General features: G+C 39.3%; 1 protein-coding gene across 1 annotated transcript in view; it reads right to left on the minus strand.

The window, feature by feature from the left end:
* The window catches only part of LOC114046160 (E3 ubiquitin-protein ligase SH3RF3-like), a 521,065-nt gene that overhangs the window by 221,178 nt on the left and 275,150 nt on the right, over nt 1–24,737 (minus strand). The gene's annotated exons all lie outside the window — the stretch shown is intronic.

Here is a 24,737-nt window from a genome sequence, read left to right on the forward strand (position 1 = left end):
TGTTGAAGGACTTCATCACTTCACCAGATTATTGCAATAGGCTGCTAGTGGGTAGGCCTACCTCAAGTATCTTCCCACTCTAATTCATTCTCCATTATCCACTAAAGTGATTTTTCTAAAGTTCAGGTTTAACCTTGCCACCCAATTACTTAATAAATTCCAGTGGATCTCTAGCAGCAACAGGATCAAATCCAAAATGATCTGTCTAGCATTTAAAATCCTTCATGATCTAGAATGATTGTACCTTTCCAGGCTTCTTACATCTTTACCTCATATACTCTTCAATCCACTGGCCTCCTGGCTTTTCCATAAACAAGACACTCCATCTTTCTGCTCTGGGAATTTTCTCTGGCTGTCTCCCATGCCTGGAAGGCTCTCCTTACTCATCTCCACCCAATGGCTTCCTTGGCTTCTTTTAAGTCCGAACTAAAACCCCATCTTCTACCAAAAGTCTTTCCAAACTCTACCCTCTTAATTCTAATGCCTTTCCTCTGTTAATTATTTCCTATTCATCCTTCATATAGCTCATTTGTCTGTTGTGTTCCCCACTAGATTATAAACTCCTTGAGGGCAGGGACTATCATTTGCCTCTTTTTGTATCCCCAAAGTTTAGCACAGAGCCAGGCACATAGTAGGTGCTTAATAAATGTTTATTGATTGATCTACTATGTGCCAGTCACTCTTTTAAGTACTTTATAAATATTATCTCATTTGATCCTCACAATAATATTATAATGCTGGTGTCATTATTTTCCCCATCTTACAGTTGAGAAAATGGTAGCATACAGAGAATAAGCAACAGAGGTCACAGAGCTAGTAAGCAACTGAGGCTAGATTTGAACTCAAGTCTTCATGATTCCAGACCCAACATTCTATCCACTGTGTCACCTAGCTGCCTCCCTAGAGGGGAGGCTTAGGGATCACCTAATACTAATATTACATCCCTATTAGTAAAACATTTTGGGTATGCAACCCGAATTTGTGAAAATTTACTCACTTATAAATATAAATATATATAATACTGTATTAATAATTATGTACATTATAAAACAACCAAAAAAGTTTAAAAAGACAAGATAGGGATGAAACAATTTGATCCGAGAGTCAATATTGAGCCCCTAGAGTTTATTAAGTAGGAAGGAGATGGTGACATGGTCAGATCTGCACTTTAGGAAAGCCACTTTGGCTGATGGGTGGAAGATGGATTGCTCTGGGGAGACACTTGAGGCTGGGAGACCAATTAGAAGATTATTGCAATAGTCCAAGTGACAGGTGATGAGGGCCTGTACTAGATGTAGCAGTGTGAGGAGAGAGGACAGGGCAGATGTGGAGATAAAATTGGGGAGTTTTGGCAATTGATGACCTCATAATTTGCACATGTGGATGTACACTAGGGAAAAGTGAGAAGTCCATTATGACAATGAAGATGTGGAAACAGGGAAGGATGGCAGCACCCTCAATAGTCATAGCGAACTTTGGAAGTGGGGTTTTGTTTTTGGTTTTTTTTTTTTTTTTGGCTAGGCAATGGGGTTAAGTGACTTGCCCAGGGTCACACAGCTAAGTGAGTGTTATGTGTCTGAGGCCAGATTTGAACTCAGGTCCTCCTGAATCCAGGGCTGGTGCTCTATCCACTGTGCCACCTTGTATTCCTTGTTGTCCCTTGTTTTTTTTTTGTTTGTTTGTTTTGGAAGTGGGTACTTTTGAAGGAAAAGATGATATACTGCCTGTGATCCAGAATATCATTTTTCCTTGTCTGCTTATCCTATGTGATTTATTGACAAACAAAATGAAAACTGGGAGGTCAGGGCTCTAAGTGGCCAATCCCTAAGTTACAACTCTGAGTGGCTCCTACCAAGGGCCTGGGGTGACCTAAGGGCTAGGGTAGGGAAAGGGATCATTTTTTTCCCCCAGTGGTACTAACTATTATGGTGAGTAGTGGGTAGTTCAGTTTATAACAGCCCCTAAGGGCTAACACCAGGAATAGAAGGGGCAAGGTAGAGAGCTTGTCCTGAAGAGGGGAGTGAGGAGAGCCAGAGATGATGGAATTTGCCCTGTCTTTCCACCCTCTGATTGATCTATCACCTGTGCCTTAGGATCAGACCACCTCGTCCACTGGAATAATGCCACCTTCCCCCCAAGGGGAGTGGAGACAACTGATCTAATCCATTTCTCTTGGCGTCAGTTTCTCATCTGTGTGTAGCCCAAGGATAGCGTGACCCTCACTCTTGCTTCTGGCTTCCTAATTGTAGATTTATATACCTCCTGGTGTTTCAAATCAGACCCCCCAGGAGGTCAGTGACTCATCTTTACCTTATCAGGCAAAATTCACAAAATCCACCTTTCTATTACAGCCAACATTTCTTAATCTTCCCAAAGTCTTCAAACAATTAACTGATTTAATAAAAACCATCACATAAAACAAGATGAGGCACCAAAATGCCCTGCAGCTCCAGTCATTTCTCGGCCTTTGAAAAGGCCCTCTTAGTACATTTATGTGAGGCGCACTTCTCTGTCTGGTTCACCTACCCTGTGTCTCAACATTTCCTCTGAAAAATGGTTTCTTTACATGTGGATTTCACCAATTTTCCTTCCATATGAATTATTTTTCTGCTCCTTGCTGCAAACTATTTAGATATGAAAGGAGGAATACCTTACATGTAAAAGGGGAGAGTTGGACCAATTTATCTCTTTTTTTTTTTTGAGCCAATCAGGATTAAATGACTTGGCCAGGGTCATACAGCTAGTCAGCAATAGACACTGGATTTGAACTCAAGTCCTCCTGACTCTAGGGCCAATGCTCTATCCACTGTGCCACCTAACTGCCCTGGACCAGCTTATCTTTAAAATCCCCTCCAATTTTAAATCTTAGATCCTAGCTCAGTGCTCAGATCATTTATTCTTCACCCCATCTCCCATTATTTTAAAAATGAGAAACTAAACTAAGTGAAAAAAAAATCCACCATTATTCATCTGTCAAGGTACTATTGGCCACCAACTAGACATGCTCGTCAGTGTTTGAACCATCAAGGTGAAGGCGTTGTACTGATTCATCCACCTTTTTTTCATCTCCTTTCCTTTTTGACTATATGTAAGGTAACTCATTAGAATTTAGAAGGTTGTCTGTAGTCATGGAATCAGGTGAAACTAAATGGTCCGAACAGGCTTTGTCTTCCTTCTCACCATCTTCTAACCAACAAAGTCAAAAACCTATGACCTTTTAATGATGATAAAGCACTTTTTGCGTCTGGCTCAGGACAACTGTTTCAAGTTGCTCTAGTCACTGTTGAGTCTTACTTACATGCCCAACAGGTTAGCTGATCCCTGACCTTTCATTTTCTACCTGTTGCCTCAACTTTGTTGTTGCTGTTCAGTCGTTTCAGTCATTTCTGACTCTTTGTGACCCCATTTCGGATTCTCTCAGCAAAGGTACTGGAGTGTTTGCCATTTCTTTCTCCAGCTCATTTTACTGATGAGGAAACTGAAACAAACAAGGTTAAATGACTTGCCCAGGGTCACACAGCTGTTAAGTGCATGAGGCCAAATTTGAACTTGGATCTTCCAGATCCAACACTCTATCCACTGTACCACCTAGCTGCCCTCAACTAAAGACTTTATAAAATACAGAGAGGACTCTTTTAGGATCATATTTAGAAGCTGGAAGATGCCTAGAGGCCATCCAATCCAACCTCTTCATTTTATAGTGGAAGAAATTAAATTCAAGGTCACAAAGCTAGTGGGTAAAAGAAGTGAAATATGAAAGCAGGTTCTCTAACTCCAAATTCTTTCCACTGTACTGCCCAGCCTCTCACCATTCTGTGGCTCTGTGAGGTGTAAGTCTCTCTTCTTTTTATTCCCAAATCCCATATTCATTTCCTAATCAAAGTTGCTCTAAGAATGTTTTTTTTCCCCAGAAGCAGATTAAGTCATGTTACTTTCTCTTTCTACTCCTAAAATTAACACCCACTCACCTAAACCTTTCCAAAGGTCAAGTCTATTTCTCTAAGGAAAACTAAACAAAAACACACCAACTTGCTGCCACGGGGCCAACGCCCAACGATTTCTCCCAGCTGAAGCCACATTTTCTCACTAGGTCTGCTTTTGCCAAAGATTTCTTTAGTATCTGAATCAATCAATACTGACACAAAAGCCTGAAGCACTTATACACTGAAAAACTCTTTGTAGAGGGCTTAATGATATGTTGGCAATTCAATTACTCGACATTTATGTTGCAGTGGAGTCAAACGACAGCAGTTAAGATGGAACCTGCTGGCAAATTGACAAATAGCCACCACTAAGCAATTAAATAGTAACACTGGAGGATTTTTCATTACAGGATGCAAAGGGAAAAAATACAATAAGAAACAGTTTGTTTCCAATAATCCTCACCCTGGAAAGCTTTGTACTGTAAGTACATTTTTTGCACATTTTTTAAAAATAGGCCAAAGTTCTAAAAAGCTAGAATAAGGGATATTTTATCCATTCAAATAACTAAGACATGTCTGGAAAGGATATGAAGTTATTAGTTTCAGAGCATCAGAGAGATTCCACTGCCACCAATAAGAGCCATTCAGCCTCTCTTAATAATAAGCTGGAGCTGTGCAAAAGAAAAGGAAAGGAAAAAGAAAAAATCTATATAGCTAGCAGAAGCCAGGCATCTTACTTCTAAAAAATCACATGTCATCTAAGAAGAGAAAGTTAACATCATATGGTAAAGGTGATTTGACCGCAGATCACAGGGACTGATTAAGATACTTTTCTATCTTGGATTCACTTTGTATATATTACTTATACACTCACATGTGTATGTTGTCTCACTCTTCTCCTTCCCTTTAGAATATAAGCTCCTTGAGGGCAGACTGTTTCAATTTCATCTGTTTTGATAGGGCTCAGTATGGTGCCAAGTACACAGTTGTTGTTCCTCCTCCGTTTTTCAAGAGGACCATGATATCATGGGTGATGTCTTAACTTGTGCATGAACCATATTTAAGTGAGGCAGAGCTGCACAAAGCTGTCAGCCTCCCTGTCTTTCAGGGTCATCAAAGTTCAGTGGCAGGACAAAAATCAAGATGATCGGCAATGGCCTTGGATGCAGTGGATGGCCTTGGCATCTCTGATATCTGACCAAACTCATAAATGCTCCACAGTGCCTGCTTCAGCTACCCTTATGACCCTTGGAACAAATTTTACTCATTTGCTCATTCCACCAGGGGAAGTCTTCACATGCTTGGGGTAAACATCTGCCTAACTCATGGATGGGTTTGAGGTCTGTTGGTTACCCTCAACTTTGTTCAGTCTGTCTGCTGAGACCATTTTACTGGAGCATGGCCATTGCACATGCTACTGGTTCTTCAAGCCACAGGTGAAAGTTGGGTGAAAGGTAGACACCAAAGGTAGAAGAGCAGCCTTGAAAAGAACTCAGCAAGCCCTCACAGCAGAAGTGCTAGACCTCCCTGAACAACCCATATATCCAGTAATCAATTAATGAATGCTTGTTGATTGATTAATTCAACAATACCTGAGGCACTTCAAGAGACATAAAACTATAAGAACAATTCCAAAGAACTTCAATATGTACTCTGGGCATATATCTTTATTTGTCTTTGATTTTTATGACTTACCTGCATGCTTAGACAATGATCCCACCATGACTTAACTTTCCTCACTTGAAGTGCCTGGCTTTACACACACACAGAATATCCCCACTGCCTTCTTTACTGTATTTTACACTGGCAGATACTTCAAAACCTACTGTGTGAAAAATAGAAAGTTCAAGGCTTGCCTTGAATGAGGGTAAAATTTAAATAATTCTGTTATGGACAAACAACTTATATTTCTCTTCCAAATGACCAGGACACATGCTCAAAAGCAGGTATGGCACCTATACCACATATATGTATATATTCTATGAGAGTTTTATAAACATTTGAGACTAATTAATCTAATCAGAGCTTAAGATTGAAACAGGATCTTAGAGCTCATCTACTCCAATCTCCACATTTTAAAAAAGGAAAATGAGGATGTTGAGTGATTTGACTAATTGTCACACAGTGAACAAGTGACAGTGGCAGGATTTGAACTCAGGTGCTGTGACAACTCCAGGTCTGGTCTCTTACTATTGTAGCACACTGTCTCAACAATGTTAGTTTAAATTACACTAAATTCATTTTTGCCTATTTATGTTACCTATTCTACATTTCTATATGGACATGCTCATATATATGTTTATATATAAATATATATACACATATTCTGTTACTCCCATGATCAATAAGGGTCTCTCATGCCTAGAACTCTCTCCCTACTCACCTCACCCTCTCTGGCTTCCCTCAAGTCTCAGGTAAAATCCCACCTTTTCAAGTCTTTCCCAATTCTCCTTAATCTTGGTGCCTTCCCTTTGAGGTTATTTCCAATCTATTTTGTCTATATCTCACTTGAATCTAGTTGTTTGCATATCATCTCCCCAGTTGGACTGTGAGCTCCTTGATAGCAGGGACTGCTTTTGCCCTTTTTCGGGGGAGTACCTCCAATGTTTAGCAGAGTACTGGGTACTTAGGAGGTACTTAATAAAAGGTTTTTGGCTAACTGACTACTTAATGGTGGAGGTGGCTTGCAGATATCTTAAAATCTCTCATTTGTATACTTTTGAAATCCAAATGACTTCTGCTCCATAAAGCTTTCCCTGATCCCACTCATGAATTCTCACAACCTTGGGTTATACCTCTCCTTGTGTTATTTGAGGCAGTTGAATGGTACAGCTGTTAGAGTGCTGGACCTGGAGTCAGGCAGACCTAAGTTCAAATCCAGTCTCAGATACTTAATTAGCTGTGTGATTCTGGAGAAGTTACTTAACTGCTCTCTGCCTCAGTTTCCTCAGAGTGTTATGGATTGTTATGAGGATCAAATAAGATCATATTTGTAAAGTGTTTAGCACAGTGCCTGACACATAGTAGGTGCTCATTAAATTCATATTAATTATGAATTTCCCTTTCCCCTACCTCCCCATTATTTGCTTAATCATTTTATCTCATCTGCTAAACTGCAGGTTCCTCTAGGGCAAGGACAGTCTTAGACATTTTGCATATCACACTATCACTAGCACAGTACCTTACACAGAAAGTATTTGCTAAGTATAGGTGGAACAAATGGAATACATGATGTGAGACAGCTAGCGGTGACTGGGTTATGGTACACATTGAACATGAACAATTTGACCATCTGGACATTACAAAATGCCCTGAGCTTTGGCTTCTACTTTGTAGGGCACATGGGTTGCTCAGAAAAGAGAACTTTGTGGTTCTCTATACTAAGCAGTGGAAATGTTCACCAATACTTTCATTTGCAGCAAAAGTCAAACAAATTTCCATCACTGCTACTGGAAGGAACTTGAGGGGAAATTGAGATAATAGTCTTTCTTTTGGAGCCTAATTCCCCTATGCAAAAGGCACACATACCAACTATCCACCTTCACATAATACAACACCAGATTTCCCTGAATGTTCCTGCTTTGGATATCATGAGGAGAAGCCTGATGCAGAAGGAAACATTTCAGTGTGGAGAATGCTCTCTGTGGAGGCATGGATGATATAAGCATGGGACGGAGAGGTAAGACAAGCCCTGTTCTAGGGATAATGCTGGTTCTGGCTGACTTGGGAGGGAAAGTCACTGTGAGAAGGGCCAGAATTCCCTTTGGTCAGACAGAAGCCAGGGTAGCATGACCATCAACACACAGCCAGTAGTTCATTTCCAGCAGGGACACATTAAGCATCTGCATAAACCACAGTCTGAACTTGTGACTGAGGTTAGAACTGGAAGCCCTCAAAAGGCAGGCAAGTCATGCTCCCTGGTATGCAATTTTGGGACTAAATCCAGCAACACCATCACTGCCCCAATTACATGTTTGCCAAGTATTCATCATCTGTGGTTTACCTGGAGGCTTGAGGAGAGAGATAGCTGGAGGGATTCAGATGGAGGGAAGAAAGAAGAAATAGAGAAGGGAAAATAAAGGATCATTATAGAAGTGATAAGGGAAAAGAAAAGAGGTGAGACATCGATGGAAGCTATAGAAGTTAGGTCTCAGGAAAGGTCTCCGCAAGAATAAGTGACTCAACAGAGAGACTTTCAAGGCATTCCTGGAGGAAAGAAAGAAAAAAAATCTAAGGCTAACTCAGGGAGCATTCTTTACCAAGGGCCCAGCTGAATACCAAGGAAGAAACTGTGAAATGTGTTTAAAAACTCCAAATAAATGATAACACCCACCCACACATATAGCCTCAAAGAGTTTCTCTCCCAAGCATGTGGGATGGCTGAGCTTTGAAAGGCAGGATGCTTTTACCAAGTCATTTTCAAAGTATCTTACAATTATTAACTAATGGTTTCCCCACCAACTAGACCTTAAGACAGGTGAATAGTGTATGAAGAAAGGTTTTTGCGACTTTAGTTTAGAAACTTAGAAAATAGAGGCAGCCAATGCAGTAGAGAGTCAGTTGGGGAGTCACAAGGACTGTCCAAGTTCCACCCACCCTTGACATATAGTTGCTGAGTGTCCCTGAGTTAGAGTGAACTACTACAGCTTTACCATCTGGGCACTACAAAATGCTCTAAACTCTGGGTTCCACTTTGTAGGGTACCTTGGATGTTCAGCAAAGAGACCTCTACAGTTTGCTATAACTGAACACCAGAAATAGTTCTACTTTCATTTCCACCTTAAAGGCCTCTTTGCTGAACATCCAAGGTACCCTACAAAGTGGAACCCAGAGTTTAGAGCAACCTGGCTCTACTAGCTGCCTCTGTTTTCTAAGTTTCTAAGCTAAAGTTGCAAAAACCTTTCTTCATATATGACCACAACTGAGACCCTTTCTTGTCTCTAGATTGCAACTAGATTCTCTAGGATTGTAAATTTACAGGCAAGTTGAAGATCAGTTTTGGTAAAGAATTCCTTAGCTATGAGTTCTTTATACAAATGACATCACTGGTCCCGATCTCCCCTGACTCCCCTCCAAATAGAAGGAATCTAAAAGTAGCTTAATCATGCTGAACATGAGTTCTTCCCTAGAATATTCTCTTCTTCTAATAGTTGAAATATTAATTTGGTAGCCCTTAAATGTCAATTTTGTGTGAAAAGCAATGGATGAGACAACAATAGGAGCAAAGTTATAAAGTGGGGAAATACAAGTGATAACTTGGCAGTTTTGGAGAAAGTGAGGCTGATGAGTTTGCACATTTCTACCTCACTTAAATCCAAATCAATTGCAAGTCAAAACATCCTTCTCTGGATGTCGTTGGTTCTCTTCAAGAATAAAGAACAAACAACAATTAGACAGTTTGACTGTGGCACAGTGAACCTGGAGGAGAAGAATGCCAGTGAAATAAGATTACAAAGGTAACTTTACTTATACCCTGATTTTTTTTCCTGTTGAATTAGCTCTCTATTTTCAAATATTGCTATGAAGCATCCAGAATCATCAAGAAGATGAAGAATCCAGAAGCATCAAGAATCAAGCCAGCAAAGAGAAAAGAAATAAAAGAGGGAAAAAAAGAGGGGGAAAGTACATCTGGGATGGCCACTGTATAATTAAACACCAACAGCTACTGCAAGGCATTAATAATAATTAAAACTTATAATGTCAATTTCATGCCTCATTACTCAGATGTATCACACAAATCTTACTCTATGCTTCATGTTCTATTCCTTTGAGAGAAGGGTGATAATACACAGCAGCTCCCTTCCTGCTTTCTGATTGGTGAGATACCCTGCTTTTAGCAAGCCAGGCAGCAGCCCTATGACAAATGCTTTTTCATTATTCCAAATAGCATACAGTATTCCAAACTATGCCAGGCCTACTCGACAGTGAGAGCTGCTATCTAGGCTGTGAGCAATGTGGAACCAGGGATTGAACACCCTGCTGGAGTGGCACACTGAGGTCTAGGTTTTCACTGCTATGGAATGTCATTTATGAAACCTGGAAAGGGGATAGAGGGAATTAACACTAGAAGAACTAAGCATCAACAAATGCAATTTTCTTTTTAATTTTAATATAACATAATAATTTTCCCTATCTGTATAAATGTACTTTGAATATAAATATAAATATGAATAATTACAGGCAGAAATAATTGAACTTCAAAATAAATGTTTTTATTCTATTTCTTATTTTCTTTGCCTTAGGTTAAAAAATAAAAACACCAAGTCGATTGATGCAAATTCCTTCAAGGTATCTTAAAAACATTTTTAAGGCAGGGAAGCAAAGCATCTCCCCTTGCTTTTGGGGATTAAACCCCTTTGGCCAGAGAAAACTTTCTGGGTCTGAGTATGGCTCTCTTCTCAGGGACTTTTTATGAACACAAAAATTTCCAATCTGGAAATACCACCTTAAAGTTGGCCTTAGAAGTCATTGGGTTCAACCCTTAATTTTACAGATGAGGAAACTGAGGCAATGACTCATTCAGGGGAACACAGCCAGTAAGTGTCTGCAGTGGGATTCAAACTCAGGTCTCCCTAAATTCAATTGCAGCTCTCTATATACTATTTCAGGGTCAAGAGTCAGAGATGATTGAACAACAACAAACACGAATCTAGACCATGGCTTTTAATCAGCTCCATACATTTCTAAAAGAGCCCCTCATGGAAGATGACAATGTTTATCTTCCCTAAGGTCACCATTAAGAATACAAATATTGTAACTTCTCTTACTAGACATTTATGGCTCTTTCATTTATAAATCTGTTCAGGCTATTTCAGAATTAATTTATATTTTCTGTCTATACCATCTCTAGTGGGGGAAAGGGTGGGGAGAGGATGAATTCCATGCAGGTGGTATCTGTAATATGAAGCACTAATTCCTCTTATCTATTCCATATTTAACCTTGATCAAATTTCAAAAGGGCCTTCCCTTACCCAAGCAATTTCAACTTTGGTGCCATAGTAGGATAACTAAGTTTCAAAGATGGTGGCAAAACTGATGTTGGATTTTTGTGAGCACCCTCTCATCCATGTTATTCTCCAGATACTTCCATCTTGGAGATGAGTATCACTTTTCCCCAATTTTGTTAGGCAGAGGAATAGGAAGTAGGCGTGTGATTTCATTGATATAGGTAGGGAACTCAGATTAAGAGAAACTACCTCCATCAATGGAGTTGGAGTTCAGTGACTTCTCTGCAACTTAGAGAATTGCCTAGAGTTTAAGTGACTTGACAGGTCTTCGTAACTCTGAGGTAGGCTCTCTATCCACTATGGAAACAATTTTTCCACTGTTAGTTTTTGCTATACCTTTGAAGGGTTCCTTTACTAACCATCCTCAAATTCTGACCTTTGGGAAAGAAACTGTCAAATTGGAAGGTGTCTAACTTTCTAACAAAGCACCTTACTATATAAGAGATGCATGTTCATATTTTCTTCTTTGTTGTTTTTAATAGATTTTGAAAGTTGTTTTTATATTGCTTCCATTTCTCAGAACAGGAGTTCCCTATGCTGCTGACCGAATAAAACAGCCTGCCAATGTTCCTGTTAGTTCAGTTTTTAAAAGAACTGAATAGCCTCTCTCCAAACCAGCCAGTTGACAATCATCAATTAAGAGTTTACTATATGCCAGGCATTGTGCTAAGCACTGGGGATACAAAGAGTCCCAGGCTTCTTTTTAGCCTGAGAACAAGGCACTTCTTTCAGTTAACTTTTTCAGTGGTTTGGGGGCGGCCCTTCACCAAATCCAAAAAGTTCTTTTCTCATTTTCTAAATTCCCTGTACTACTTCAGTACCCTTACTCCACCCATCATCCACTCACACCTGGTTGGATTACCTATAGGTCAGCTTGTCCCCTTAAAACAGCCCCTTCATGGCTTCACAGATTATATATCTATTATATCATTCTCCTCCCCTCACAAGAGATTCATATGCATTTTAAATAACAGCGACCCGTAATTTTTTTTACTCTTATAAAATAAGAAACCATATTTATATCTAAATGGAAAAAGTGGTGGCTGTTTGGATAGGGGTGATGTCCCTAAAAATCACAGCTGTATTTGTGAAGAATCACCATCCATACTGTAAGGTGGCAATATACTTTCTCACAGAGGCGCAGTGTTCAGAAAAGGGCTAAGGACTCATCCTGTGATTTCCTTCACATAGGGAACTCCCAAATGAGGCAACTTCTTTTGGCAATTCAGGTCCATCTTGGAGCACTCTCTAGAATGCTCAGAGGCTACATGATCTTCTCAGCTTCACACAGGCAGTATGTGTTAGAGGTGAGCCTGGCACCTAGATCTTTCTGCCTCTAACAGCCTTCTAATGACTCACACGCTGCCTCTGGTGAAATCCCTTGTTCATGCCACATACATACATGGATACATATGTATCTTTCAAGCTTCAAGGTCACAGTATAAATGTAATATCCTAGCCTCATAGAATGTTTATTACATTACAGGTGATTCTTTTATGTTACTAGTTATAGTGTGTAGTTACTTAGTAGTAGCTATCCTGAGAGCATGGGAGCATTCACTGTCCATACTTCTGATCTTAAATTGTATGTAGAGATAGTGATAGATGATAGCTGCATTTAACCTTAAAGATCACCATGTTTCAGGGACAGATGAAGTCAACTGTATGAAGAGAGTTTATAAAGCACTTTAGATTTCTCCAAGTAAATGGTGTCATTTAAGGACCCCAGTCCTTTAAATCCTTTCTCAAGTTGGTCTATAGAATTTTATAATAAAACTAATGTGCTATAAAAAATGAACTTTTTCAATGCAAAACTTTTTCCTTTCTTCTCAAAGGAATTGGGCTTAAGAAAATGAGATTGCAGAAAGGTAGAAACTTAGATGTGGCCTTGGAGATTAGCCAGCTCAACTTCTTGATTTTACAGCTTAGGAAACAGAGAGGTTATGGTATTTACCCAAGGTCACAGGTAGTTAGAAACTGAGCTAGGATTTGAAACTAGCTCTCAATTCTTAATTTAAAATCCTTTAAGTTATATCAATCAACAAATATTTATTAAGTTCTCATTATGTACCAAGTACTGTGCTAGGCACTGAGGATTCAAATAGCATGACTAAAATATTCTGTATTTGCAAGGAGTTTATGTGAAATTGATATATTCTTCTGGGGAGATGAAGCCAGCTCTTAAGAAACATATACATGTCACCTAGCAGGATTTTAAGAAACCAGCTCTTGAGAAATACATACATGTCACCTAGCAGGATTTTAAGGATTGACCACATTTGTGTGTATCCCATATGGAAGTCACCCTTTAGCTTGCTATTTGACTTATTACCATCTTCATTCTCATAATTTCAAATTCTAAGGTTATTCAGGTTATTAATTATTGAAATTATAACCTTTTCCACTAATTAATCACTCAGTTTTGAGTTCTCAATCTAGTTTATTAAATAGCATTTAAAAACAGGAAAAAAATCTCTTTCCCTAAGTAATTATTGTGTCTCTCTGTTTCTCTCTAAATATACATATATATAATGTATATACAATATGTACTAGTGATATCTATTATACATACATACTAGATCAGAGGTGTCAGACAGAATACACACACATACATACACACATATCTGATCTAGTCTTACTCCTTCATTTTACAGATAAGGCAACTTTGGTTTAGAGAGTTAAAGTGATTTTTCTATGAGTGTCTAAGGTGGGATTCAAAATCAGGTCTTCTAGACTTTAAATTCAATAACCTACTCACTCTACCACACACTCTCTCAATGTTGAGGCATTACATGAATATACTATATGAAAAACATTCAATTATCAACATTAATGATAGGCAGAAGGCTATAGATTAACCCCTTGACAACTGGCCTTTCTACATAGCAAGTCAATCTATCTATACGTACTCGACTCCCCTTTGTCTGACCTCTCAGTACCCTCTTGGCTGGGTCCTAAAACCAACAGCATGGAGTCCAGGTTGCTGTAGATGGTCTCATTTTTTTAATCAAAGGTTGGCTATAATTTATGATGATCAGACCTTCCAGAAATCCTCCCCCCTCTGCTGTGGCAAACATAGCGAGACCTGTGTTCACCTGGAGGACACAAACAGCCTTGAACAGTTCTCATTTGTTTGGCAAGGGCAATTTCTGGCTCCAAACCTTTTTCAGTCCGACATGGCTAGAAGCCCAACCTTCATTACCTGGCACGCAGAGAGATACCGGATATCTGTGGCTCTGCCAAACAATGAAAAGCTCTGTCTGACTTAAGAACCTTGAAAACCTGAACCGAGGACACTATCAGCTCTGACATTCCAGTCTTAGAAATCACAACCTGAGTGTTTTCACATCTAGGATTCACCTGAGCCTTTGTGGTGTCTGTTAGTGAAATCAACAGAATTTTGGGTATCCATGTTTCTAGGTCCAATTTCTCCTAGTCCTTTACATGAATTTTTAAGTCTAGACCCCTTCACATAACATACACTTGTATATTTCTTAGTGTTGGGTTTTTCCAAGGTTGGTCTAGACTTGTAACAGCAAATCAGCCAGCATCTCTTTGTAAACGACTACTCTATGTTAGATACCACATCATGTTTATATTATATTCCAAGTGCCAAACTTCACGTGCTCCTTATTCTTAATCGGTGGCCTACCAGAAAATAATTAAAGCTTTGTGAGCCTAATTGTTCTAAGGATAGGTCTTTTTGTCTCTCTGAGCCTTTCTGCCTCCCTCTCTGCTTCTCTATCTCCCTGCCTCTCTGTTCCCTCCTCTGCCTCACTTCTTTCTCTGATTGTCTGTGCTTCTCTGCCTTTCTTGCCTTATATTTTCCTCTCTCTGCCCCACTTTCTGATCCCTCTCTGGGGCTCCTCTCCACCTCTGCCTACCTCTTCTTCCCTTTCCCTCTTCCTTCCCCATCTCCTCTCTCTCTCCATTTCTCCCTTTTCACTTCTCCTCTTTATCTCTTTTTCACCTCTCCCTTCCCTCTCCTTCTCCCCCTGCTCCCTCTCTTCCCTCCCTGTCCCTCCCTTTCCTCCTCTCTCTCTATTTCCATCTCTATCTTTGCCTCCATCTCTTATTTACTCATATTCTGGTCTATGTACATGAAAAAAAAATTCTTCCCTGGCAGACATTTTTGAAGCATTCAGCTATTGATTTTTCATATTGTTGAGGTTCATTATGTCTCTCCCCACACACCAAATCTACCCCTCTTCTGAGTAGCCCTATTACTTTTCTTTCTTTTTTTTAGGAGGCACAATCAGGATTAAGCGACTTACCCAAGGTCACACAGGTAGTGTCTGAGGCTGGATTTGAACTCAGATCTTCCTGACTTCAGGGCTAGTGCTCTATCCACTGTGCCACCTAGCTGCCCCTTACTTTTGAGGGCACTAAAATCTTTCCCAAACTCAGTGTCACCCTGAACTATTTACTCAACCCACTTATTCAGCTGCCAAGTCTTGTCATTTCTGCCTCAATACCTCTTCTCCTATATGTCCTTTTCTTTCCAATCACAACAGCCACCACAGGCCCTTTGTTTCAGGCCCTTTTCACTTCTTTCAATAACCTCTTATTTAGTCTCCTGCCCTTGAGCCTCTCCTTGAACAAATTCACGTTCAACATATCCACCAAATTGATTTTCTCCTCTTCTCAATAAACTTCACTGGCTCCCTATTACCCCAAGGATGAATATAAACATCCGTGTGACATTTCAATTTCTTATTTAATCTTTTCCTATCTTTCACTTTTCCAATCTTATATTCCCCTCTGTTCATCCTACTACCTAACTACACTGGTTCTTCTCATCACATGCCACTTCATGTCCTATCTCTGTGCCTTCACATACCTGGAATGTGGCTCATCCCTTTTGGAATCTGTGATTTCTTTCAAGGCTCAGCTCAAGTGCCAAATTCCACATAAAACCTTTTCTCATATCCTCTCCCACTCCTGCTGCTAGTACCTTTGCTCCCAAAACTACCCTGCATTCACTTTGTAAATAAATAAATAAATAAATAAATATGTGTATATACATACACATACATATATACATACCTATATACATATATGTTATCACCTCCTTTAGAATGTAAGCTCTTTGAGGACGGGGGCTGTTTTGCTTTTGTCTTTTCTTTTTGTCTTACCCATTGCTTAGCACAGAGCCTGACATACAGTAAGTACTTAATAAATACATGTTGAAATTTATACAATACAAAATGCGGTAATGACAAATAGCTTTGAAATACTTAAGAACTCTAACCAATGCCATGACCAATCACAATTCTAGAGGTTTCATGTTGAAATATTCTACCCACCTCTTGATAAAGAGGTCATGAACACAGGATGATTGAAATTGAGAAATATGTTTTTGGAAATGGCCAGTAAGAGAATTTGTTTTGCTTGACTCCGTATATTTCTCAGGGAGGTTTTATTTTTTTTCCTTTTCTTTTAAATTAGGGGGAGGTCAGAGAGAAGTAAAATAGATTTTTTAATTAATTGAAAAAATAAAAAAACCAGTAAGTAAATTAGATTATATTGAGACAGGAGGGAGAGAAAAGGTAATTAAGATCTAAAGAAAATTATAAAAACTAATTTTAATGACTAGTTGCCACCTCTCCACCTACCAGAACTTAGACCAGACCTGTCAAGGAGCCATTACTCTGACAGGTTTGATCTTCTACCTCCTAACTCTCCTAAAGCTTTGCTGTGGAGTTATTAATGAGCAGTCAAAAAGTCAGGAGTGAAAAGAATGCAACAGATACCTTCTAAGAATTAGACAGAATTTGACTTAATAGGTGGAAAGGAGCTAAAAACCAAGCCCTCTTGATACAAATTCTATATGTTCCCTTAATTCAGAGTTAAGTCAGAAAGAAAAATAGCAACTTCAAATGAAGTAGCCTGACCGACAAAAAGGACTGCCCTCAAAAGCAAGACAGAACACCATGCAATCGAATCTATTCCCTCAAATTAAAACGAGGCACGCTGATTCTCTGAGAGTCAAACACTAACAACGACCTGCCTTAGTACCATTCACAGGTTTTGCTGTGCTTTTAGGATGCTGGCCCCACTCAAGTATCTGATTAACCAAATCAGCAAATCCTTTCATTTGGCCTACAGAATGTCTGCCTCTGGCATAAAGGCCCTGTTTTTAGCTTGAGTTTTGTAAGACATCATCACAATACCCAAAGGTTCTCCCTTTACCTGATTATTTTTGTTCCCCACACCTGGGTTTTGAGAACAGTATTGCCATGCCATAAGAAAACAGCCAAGGACGCTTTCTCTTCTCTCTCACCATCTGCCTCTGAGACAACTTAAAGTACCAGGTGGAACCTTCCTTGAGGCCATTCATTCTTTACTTTGGGAAAATCTTGACATCCTATCATGTCTCAACACCCTACCTCCTAAGATGGCCAGATGGTATATGCTATGTAAAGTGAGTTAAATTAATTTTGTTCAGAGACTTGAGACATCCCCTGAGATAACTGGAAAATACCCTGAGTTATCACAAAAACTGTTGCCAGTCAATACCCTAAGTACAGTTGGTTTGTCTCTCTCCCACTTTTTTTTGGTGCCCCATGAATATTCTGGTGAAGCTTATTTTTACCTTCTCAAAATAATGTTTTTAAATGTATAAAATACAAAGAAAACCAATTATACTGTGATGAGCTAGCAATCTACATACGTATCTCAGTATTTGCATCATATATAACACATTATATAACTACAAAGTCTAATTATAAATAATATACATATATATTCCACATGTTTTTTGCTCAGTTTTTTTTTTCTTTTCAGTCATTTTTAGTCATGTCTGACTCTTCCTGACCCCATTTGGGTTTTTCTTGGCAAAGATATTGGAATGGCAGTGCCATTTCTTTCTCCACCTCATTTGACAAATGAGGAGATGGAGGCAAACAGGGTTAAGTGACTTGCCCAGGGTCACACAACTGTTAAGTGTCTAAGGCCAGATTTGAACTCAGGTCTTCCTGACTCCAGGCCTTGTCCTCTATTCACTGCACCCCCAGCCCCATACTTACACATATAAGTGTACATATATATATATATATATGTATGTATGTATACTTAAATGCATATGTGTGTATACATACACACAAAGCCCACACAAGTCTCATTTGATTCTTTCACAAAATCTATAGGTGATTCTCCCCTTCAGTCTTCCAGAGTACCTTTGGCTCTGAGAAGAGAGATAACAAATAGTTTGGTGGTTGGGGGGTGGTGTTCGTAGGGAACTGGCACCTTCAGCAGCTACTTGTCAACTAGTTAGCTGCTGTCTCCAGGCCAACAGGTATAAATCAAACAACAATGAACTTGAGTATCATTGTTCCTCTGCCCTTAAAGAAGATGTAACGTTGTTTACCATGTTAGGCTCCAAGGTTTGGGGGACCAAAGATGACAAAATCACTGTCTCATTTGAACTACTTGACTCCTTTTGAGCTAGGAGAGATCTTCTCTCACAAAAGTAGCTCCTCAGAAAACGGAGTCACCTGCAGAAAGGTAATACTTGACAGCCAGATGGCCCTTCATTGTCTATCCTCTGCCTTACCACCCTCTAGGCTTTTGCAGCCGGACTCCAGGTGTCATTTACTGTTCTATTTTACTGTCCATACACCACGGGGCAGGTAGGTGACATAGTAGATAGAGCCCTGGGCCTGAAGTCAGGAAGGCCTGAATTCAAATCTGGCCTCAGACACTAACTAGCTGTGTCACCCTGGGCAAGTCACTTAACCCTGTTTGCCTCAGTTTTCTCATCTGTCAAATGACTGAGAGAAGGAAATGGAAAACCACTCCAGTATCTTTGCCAAGAAAATCCCAAATAGGGTTATGAAGAGTCAAACATGACTGAACAACAATATATACACTGTTGATTCCCATCTATAAAACATCTCCCACTTCCTCTCCCCATCCCTAGTCTAACCAAATGTTTAGTCCTTGCTCTAAGAAGCCAGCCTCAGCTCCTATCTACTTCTGTCTAACTGCTCCATACTTATACGTATAAGTGTGCACTGTACTATACTTAAATACTATAAATGGCATCTACAGCAGCTACTGAACTAGAGCAAAACTGAGCTAAAGGACTCGTTCCTCAAAATCCACTAAGAATACCATTCTGTGGAATTCTATTCTACTCTTGCCCACTGGACACATGCCAAAAAAATCTTATGGACACATGCCAAAAAATTCCAGGCACACACTGCGACCTCCAGCCCTAAACTGGGCATCCTGCTGGTTCTTCCTTTGGACCAAAAGTATTTAACTCTAAAACCTGAAACTTCACAGAAAAGGAAGTCTTTAAAAAAAAAATTATACTTTTCAATTACTTGCAAAAACGTCTCCCTGCCTGTTTCAAATGCACGTGCAACTGTAGCCTTGTCTAAAACACTCTTTTGCTCTAAGCAGAAAGAAGCCTCTGAAGGATGGGAGACATGTTAGGAGATCTAGGGCCTCATTCATTTTAATCCCTGATTGATTCATAACTGGGTGAGACATTGTTCTACAATAAATGGAGACAGAACTATCAAGGATTAACGAGTGTTGACAGGAATGGCAGTGGACCAGAACTTGATACCTGGGTAATTTCCCAGCCCCTCACTTTTGCAAAAGAATATGAGAGGAAGAAATTATGAGAGTACAAGGTGTATGTGTCAAAGACCAGCATGTTCTAGCAGTAAAAGCTCTGGACTAGAAACCAGAAGACAAATGTTCAAATCTTGGATATGACACAGATTCTGTGATCTTAGGCGAGTAATATAACTATCCTGAACATCTATATATTTCATCTATAAAATAAGGAGTTTAGATTAGATAAGCTCTAAGGTCTCTTTTAGCTCTAACATTCTGTGATTCCATGACCTCCAGCAAAGTCCCCAACTCTACAGGTTCTCCATCAGTAAAAATGGGATAATCCTATGGAGTCAGCCTTACCTAAGATAACTGAAGTTCTTTTCTTTATTTTTTGGTGCTATATAAATTTTATGCTATAGTAAGTACTTAACTATCCCCAAACATGTCTGTGGAATGAATGAATTTGATTGTTACCAAAAAACCCATATAGATTCAATTACTGAGCAAAGAATAAAAATCAGCAAGTGCCACCCTGCACAAATCACTTAACTTCTGTTTGCCTAGGAAGAAGCTAGGTGACTCAGTTGATAGAATACTGGGCCTGGAGTCAGGAAGACCTGAATTCAAATCTAGCCTCAGATAGTCACTCGCTGTGTGACCCTGGGCAAGTCACCTAACCTTTATTTGCCTTAACTCATTGGAGAAGGAAATAGCAAATCACTCTAGCATCTTTGCAAAAACAAAAAACAACAACAAAAAAACCCAACAACAACAACCCACAGACAGTATTGAAGTGCTCCATGGGGTCATGAAGAGTCAGACAAGACCAAACAACAGCAACAAATTTTTTTGTTGGACCTGACGGCAGCATATTTTAATTACTCTTTAACCAACTTACAGCTGCTCTTTCAAAACTCCACCATAATTACTGATGAAAGATAGATTTCTTCATGATTTTGGTCACTCCACACATTTAAAAGCTAAGGCCAAAAGTAATCACAGGGCATATCATCTACCATAGGAAGTTTCAAACAAGTGCAGCTGAGCTATAATCGCTTCTACCTATGGCTAATCAAAATAAAATGCTATACCTTTGACTGTTAGCTAGGCAACTCTCTATCAGCAAAGGTTCAGTACTGCAATCACTGACATAATTCTAAAGAAAATGAGGGCACAGGCTTCTATTTTGAGGGGGTAGAGGGGAGACATGAATACCTCTTGCCGGCTTCTTAGCAGGTAACATGAATCAAAACTAGACAATAATTGTCCAATTATCCATTTCACTTTCCCTGTTTAGATATAATCCCAGAATCCTGGGATGACTGAACTGGAAAACTTTTAGGTAGATTCCAGAATGGAATGTGGGTACTAGAAAAAGCAAGACACGGAACCTAAAAGGAGGTCTTGTGACCCAAGATGTTTCCCCTGCTTTATATCTAGAAAAGAAGATACCTTCAGTGCCCAGCTCTGTTACCATTTCACAGCGCTCTGTCATATAGAATTTATTCTTCACAATTTACTCAGAAACGCTCAACGATAGCAACAATTAACCACCACAGTATCAGCTGATGTTTTCTTTCATAGACACCTTGCTCTGCCTCCGTCCAGGAGAGACATTAATCGGATCCACGTTTTTGATGAATGTACAGCGAGTCAATAAGAAAGTCATGTTGCTGAGTGACCCGCCCCTCCAGCACACTCAAAGTATCGAAGGGGTCAAAGAAATAAATCACTGGCTTCAAGTCCAATCTCTCTCTGCTTTTCCAATAGGGAGAATTTAAAGTGGGCAATTGCTATTAGGAGTTACTTTATGTTTCCCTTACTTCAGCTAAAGTTATCATTTTTGTTGATGCAGCAAAGCAAGGGGAGTGAGATAAGTGAGAGAAATAGGAGAAACAGATGATCATGTAGTCGAGGAATAAGGCTAGTATTTTATTGTTTTTCTTTAAGAAAAATAAAACTCATTCCCTCAAAGTCCTTCAAATGTGTTCTCGCATTCGGTCTTTGCAACGACCCCGTGAATCAGGCAGAATGGTCTTTTCTCCATTTTGCAGATAAGGAAACTGAGGCCCAGGAAGGTTCAGTGATTTGCCTCAGGTCACACAGCTAAGTAGTGGCAGAAGAAAGAAAAGAAATTAGGTCCCACTCTAGCTTTAGGGCACCACAGCTCTTATAAATTGCACTTAAAGGAAAATTTATTTAAGGTTGAGACAAATAGATTGTAAATGCAAAAGATGCATTTTTACTTTTAGAGTTTCTGACAATTGATAAATGGATGCCAGATAACAAGGTAAACTTTGTCCTGCAGCTAATAGGATGAAAAGAGGCAGCTAGGTGGCGTATAGTAGATAGAGTTTCAGGCCTAGAGTCAGGAAGCCTCATCTTCTTGAGTTCATATCCGGCCTCGGACACTTACTAGCTGTGTGACCCTGGGCAAGTCACTTAACCCTGTTTGCCTCAGTTTCCTTAGCTGCAAAATGAGCTGGAGAAGGAAATGGTACAGTCAGTGTCTTTGCCAAGAAAACCCTAAATGGGGGTCACAAAGAGTCAGACATGACTGAAAAATGACTGAACTGAACTAATAGGATACGTATTGAAAGGCCAGAAGAGGAAAGAGGGCTTTCATTTGTGTGGTTACTTCCTCCAAATGGTATAATGGACAGAGCACTGGACTTGGAATGGGAAAGAGCAGGGTTCGACTTCTGCTTCAAACAACTGCTAGTTCTGTGACCCTGGCCAACTCATTTAACCTCAATGGACCTTAGTTACCTCATCTGTAAAATGAGGAGGTTGGACTCACTTTCTAATCTCTATATCTATGATCCTATGAATCTATAACTTAGTAGGAGCACAATAGCAAAGATTGAGAGCAAGAAAGAACCTTATCTTGTCCAATGCCTCTATTTTACAAATGAGTAAACTGAGGCACAGGTAAATTGTGACTTGTCCAAGGTTACACAGGTAGTAAGTTTCAGTGGTCTTCAATTGTTGTTATGAAAGAAAAAAAAACGTAATACTCTTAGACCAATGAAATGATGAACCTGGCTGATTTTAACTAGGCCAATTCTCAGACAGCTGACACGCAGTCCGTGGGTCGCTGCCTATACTTGTACACCCTGCCAAGTTAGAAGTCTTCCACAGCTTGCTCACCATTATCCTGATTTTTAACACTAGAAGAACCAAGGGTGTCAATTGAAGCAAACTTTTAAAAACAATTTTATTATAATTTACTGTAATTTCTCCTTTCTGCACAAACATACTTTAAGTACAAATACACATAAGCAGATATTACAATTTTACTTTGAAATATAATTTTTCATACTCATATCTCTATTTTCTTTGCCTCATAGATTTAAAAAAAATGCATCAATTGGCACAGCTTGGGATCCTTTAAGGTATTTTCAAATTCCAGTCCTTTATTAAGAACCCAGGGAAATCTTCTGGTCATCAAGAACTATTAGGATAGGCTTTATTGCAAGTCAGAGGAATTATGGAATTCCATAGTCTATGACTTGTTGGGTGTGTAGAGATTACCTAATCCAACCCCTCCCTATGTTTTATCAATTAAAAACTGAAGTTCAGAGATGTCAAGTGAGTTGTTGGCAGAGACAGACTGAGACTCAATATCTCCTGATTTCCAGACCAGTGATGAATGGATCCATGATCTCCTTGATGTAAATATTTCAAAGGAGCATAGTTTTAGAGCTTCCCACCCACCTGGGAAAGTGGCAATCCATCCTGCATTCTCATCCAGTGTGATTCTTATCTAGTACCTAGAATAGAGTGGCACTTAAAAACTCTACTAGAATGAGGTGAGTCAAATGACAAGAAAATAGATTTTATAATCACTATCTTTTCTCTCCTATCTGTACAAAGGTGCTTTAAATACAGATAATTACAAGAAGATATTATTATTTTACTTTGAAATAAAAACTTTCATCCTACTATCAATTGACATAGCTTGGTCCTTCAAAGTACTCTTAAATCCTGGTCCCTCCAGAGTTAATTGATTGGTTGATCCCTATCCTCTCATTAATCTTCCAGAGAGGATCTGCTGAGTGCCAGAAACCTTCCTCTTATCTTTTGTTGGGTTTTTAAAATATATTTCATGGCTAATAACAGAGCACTCAGGCCCAATCATTCCTGTGTCATCCTTCAATTTCTCCATATAATGGGACAATCTCCCTTTCAATTCATACACTTCCTAGATGATAAACTTTATACTACTTCTTGTTTACAGATCATCATGGGTGGTATATATGCACCCAGTTTATATACACCCAGCATGCATCTCTCTCTTTGGGTTTCCCATAACTATAATTCTTCAGAGACTGTGTAGTTATGATTTCCAGATAAAGGATTACAGAATTATAGACTTAGAGCTGGAAGAGACATTATAAGCCATTGCATTCACCTTTCTCGTTTTATGGATGAGGAAACTGAGGCACAGAGGGATTAAGTGACTTGTCCAGAGTCACATAGTTGGTAAATCTCTGAAGCTGGACTTGAATCCAGATCTTTCTGACTCAAAAGTCTCGAACTCTATCCACTACAAGAAGCTATCTCTCAATACATATGGTCACTAGGAAAATACCCATGTTAGAAATATGTCTTTGCACTTCAGTCAGGAAGCAGTTAGGGATCTTGGGCAGCTAGGTGGTACATTGGAGAGATCTGGGACTGGAATCAGGAAGACCTAAACTCAAATCTAGCCTCCCACACTTACTAGCTATGTGACCACGGGCAAGTCATTTATCCCTGTTTGTCTCAGTTTCCTCATCTGTAAAATGAGCTGGAGAAAGAAATGGCAAAACATTCCAATACCTTTGCCAAGAAAACTTCAAATGAAACCACAAAGATTTGGATATGACTAAAACAACCTGAACCATAAAAAGTTTGGGATCACTGGAAGCACTTTAAAATGTCCCAAACATAATATAGCTAGTTCTCTTTGTCCTATTTAACTCTGTCCCATGCTATTTAATTATGTACTTTATTATGTATTAGTTCTAATATTTGTATCTATAACTGCTGCATACAATTATCTGGAGAAATGGGCCCCAAATGTAATTTGATTTGAGAGAGCCAAGAAACTGAAAAGAGGCTGTACCCATCTTTCCAGGCTATGTTCTCTTCCACCAAAATATGCAAATTACATTGTTACAAGATATCATTTGGTGGTTCATTTCTATGTTAACTTACAGAAATTATTCATTTGAGATCCTTAGTTACA

The sequence above is a fragment of the Vombatus ursinus genome, unplaced genomic scaffold (genome assembly GCF_900497805.2).
Source record: "Vombatus ursinus unplaced genomic scaffold, bare-nosed wombat genome assembly UNPS02014781.1, whole genome shotgun sequence".
In the NCBI taxonomy this organism is placed as follows: domain Eukaryota; kingdom Metazoa; phylum Chordata; class Mammalia; order Diprotodontia; family Vombatidae; genus Vombatus; species Vombatus ursinus.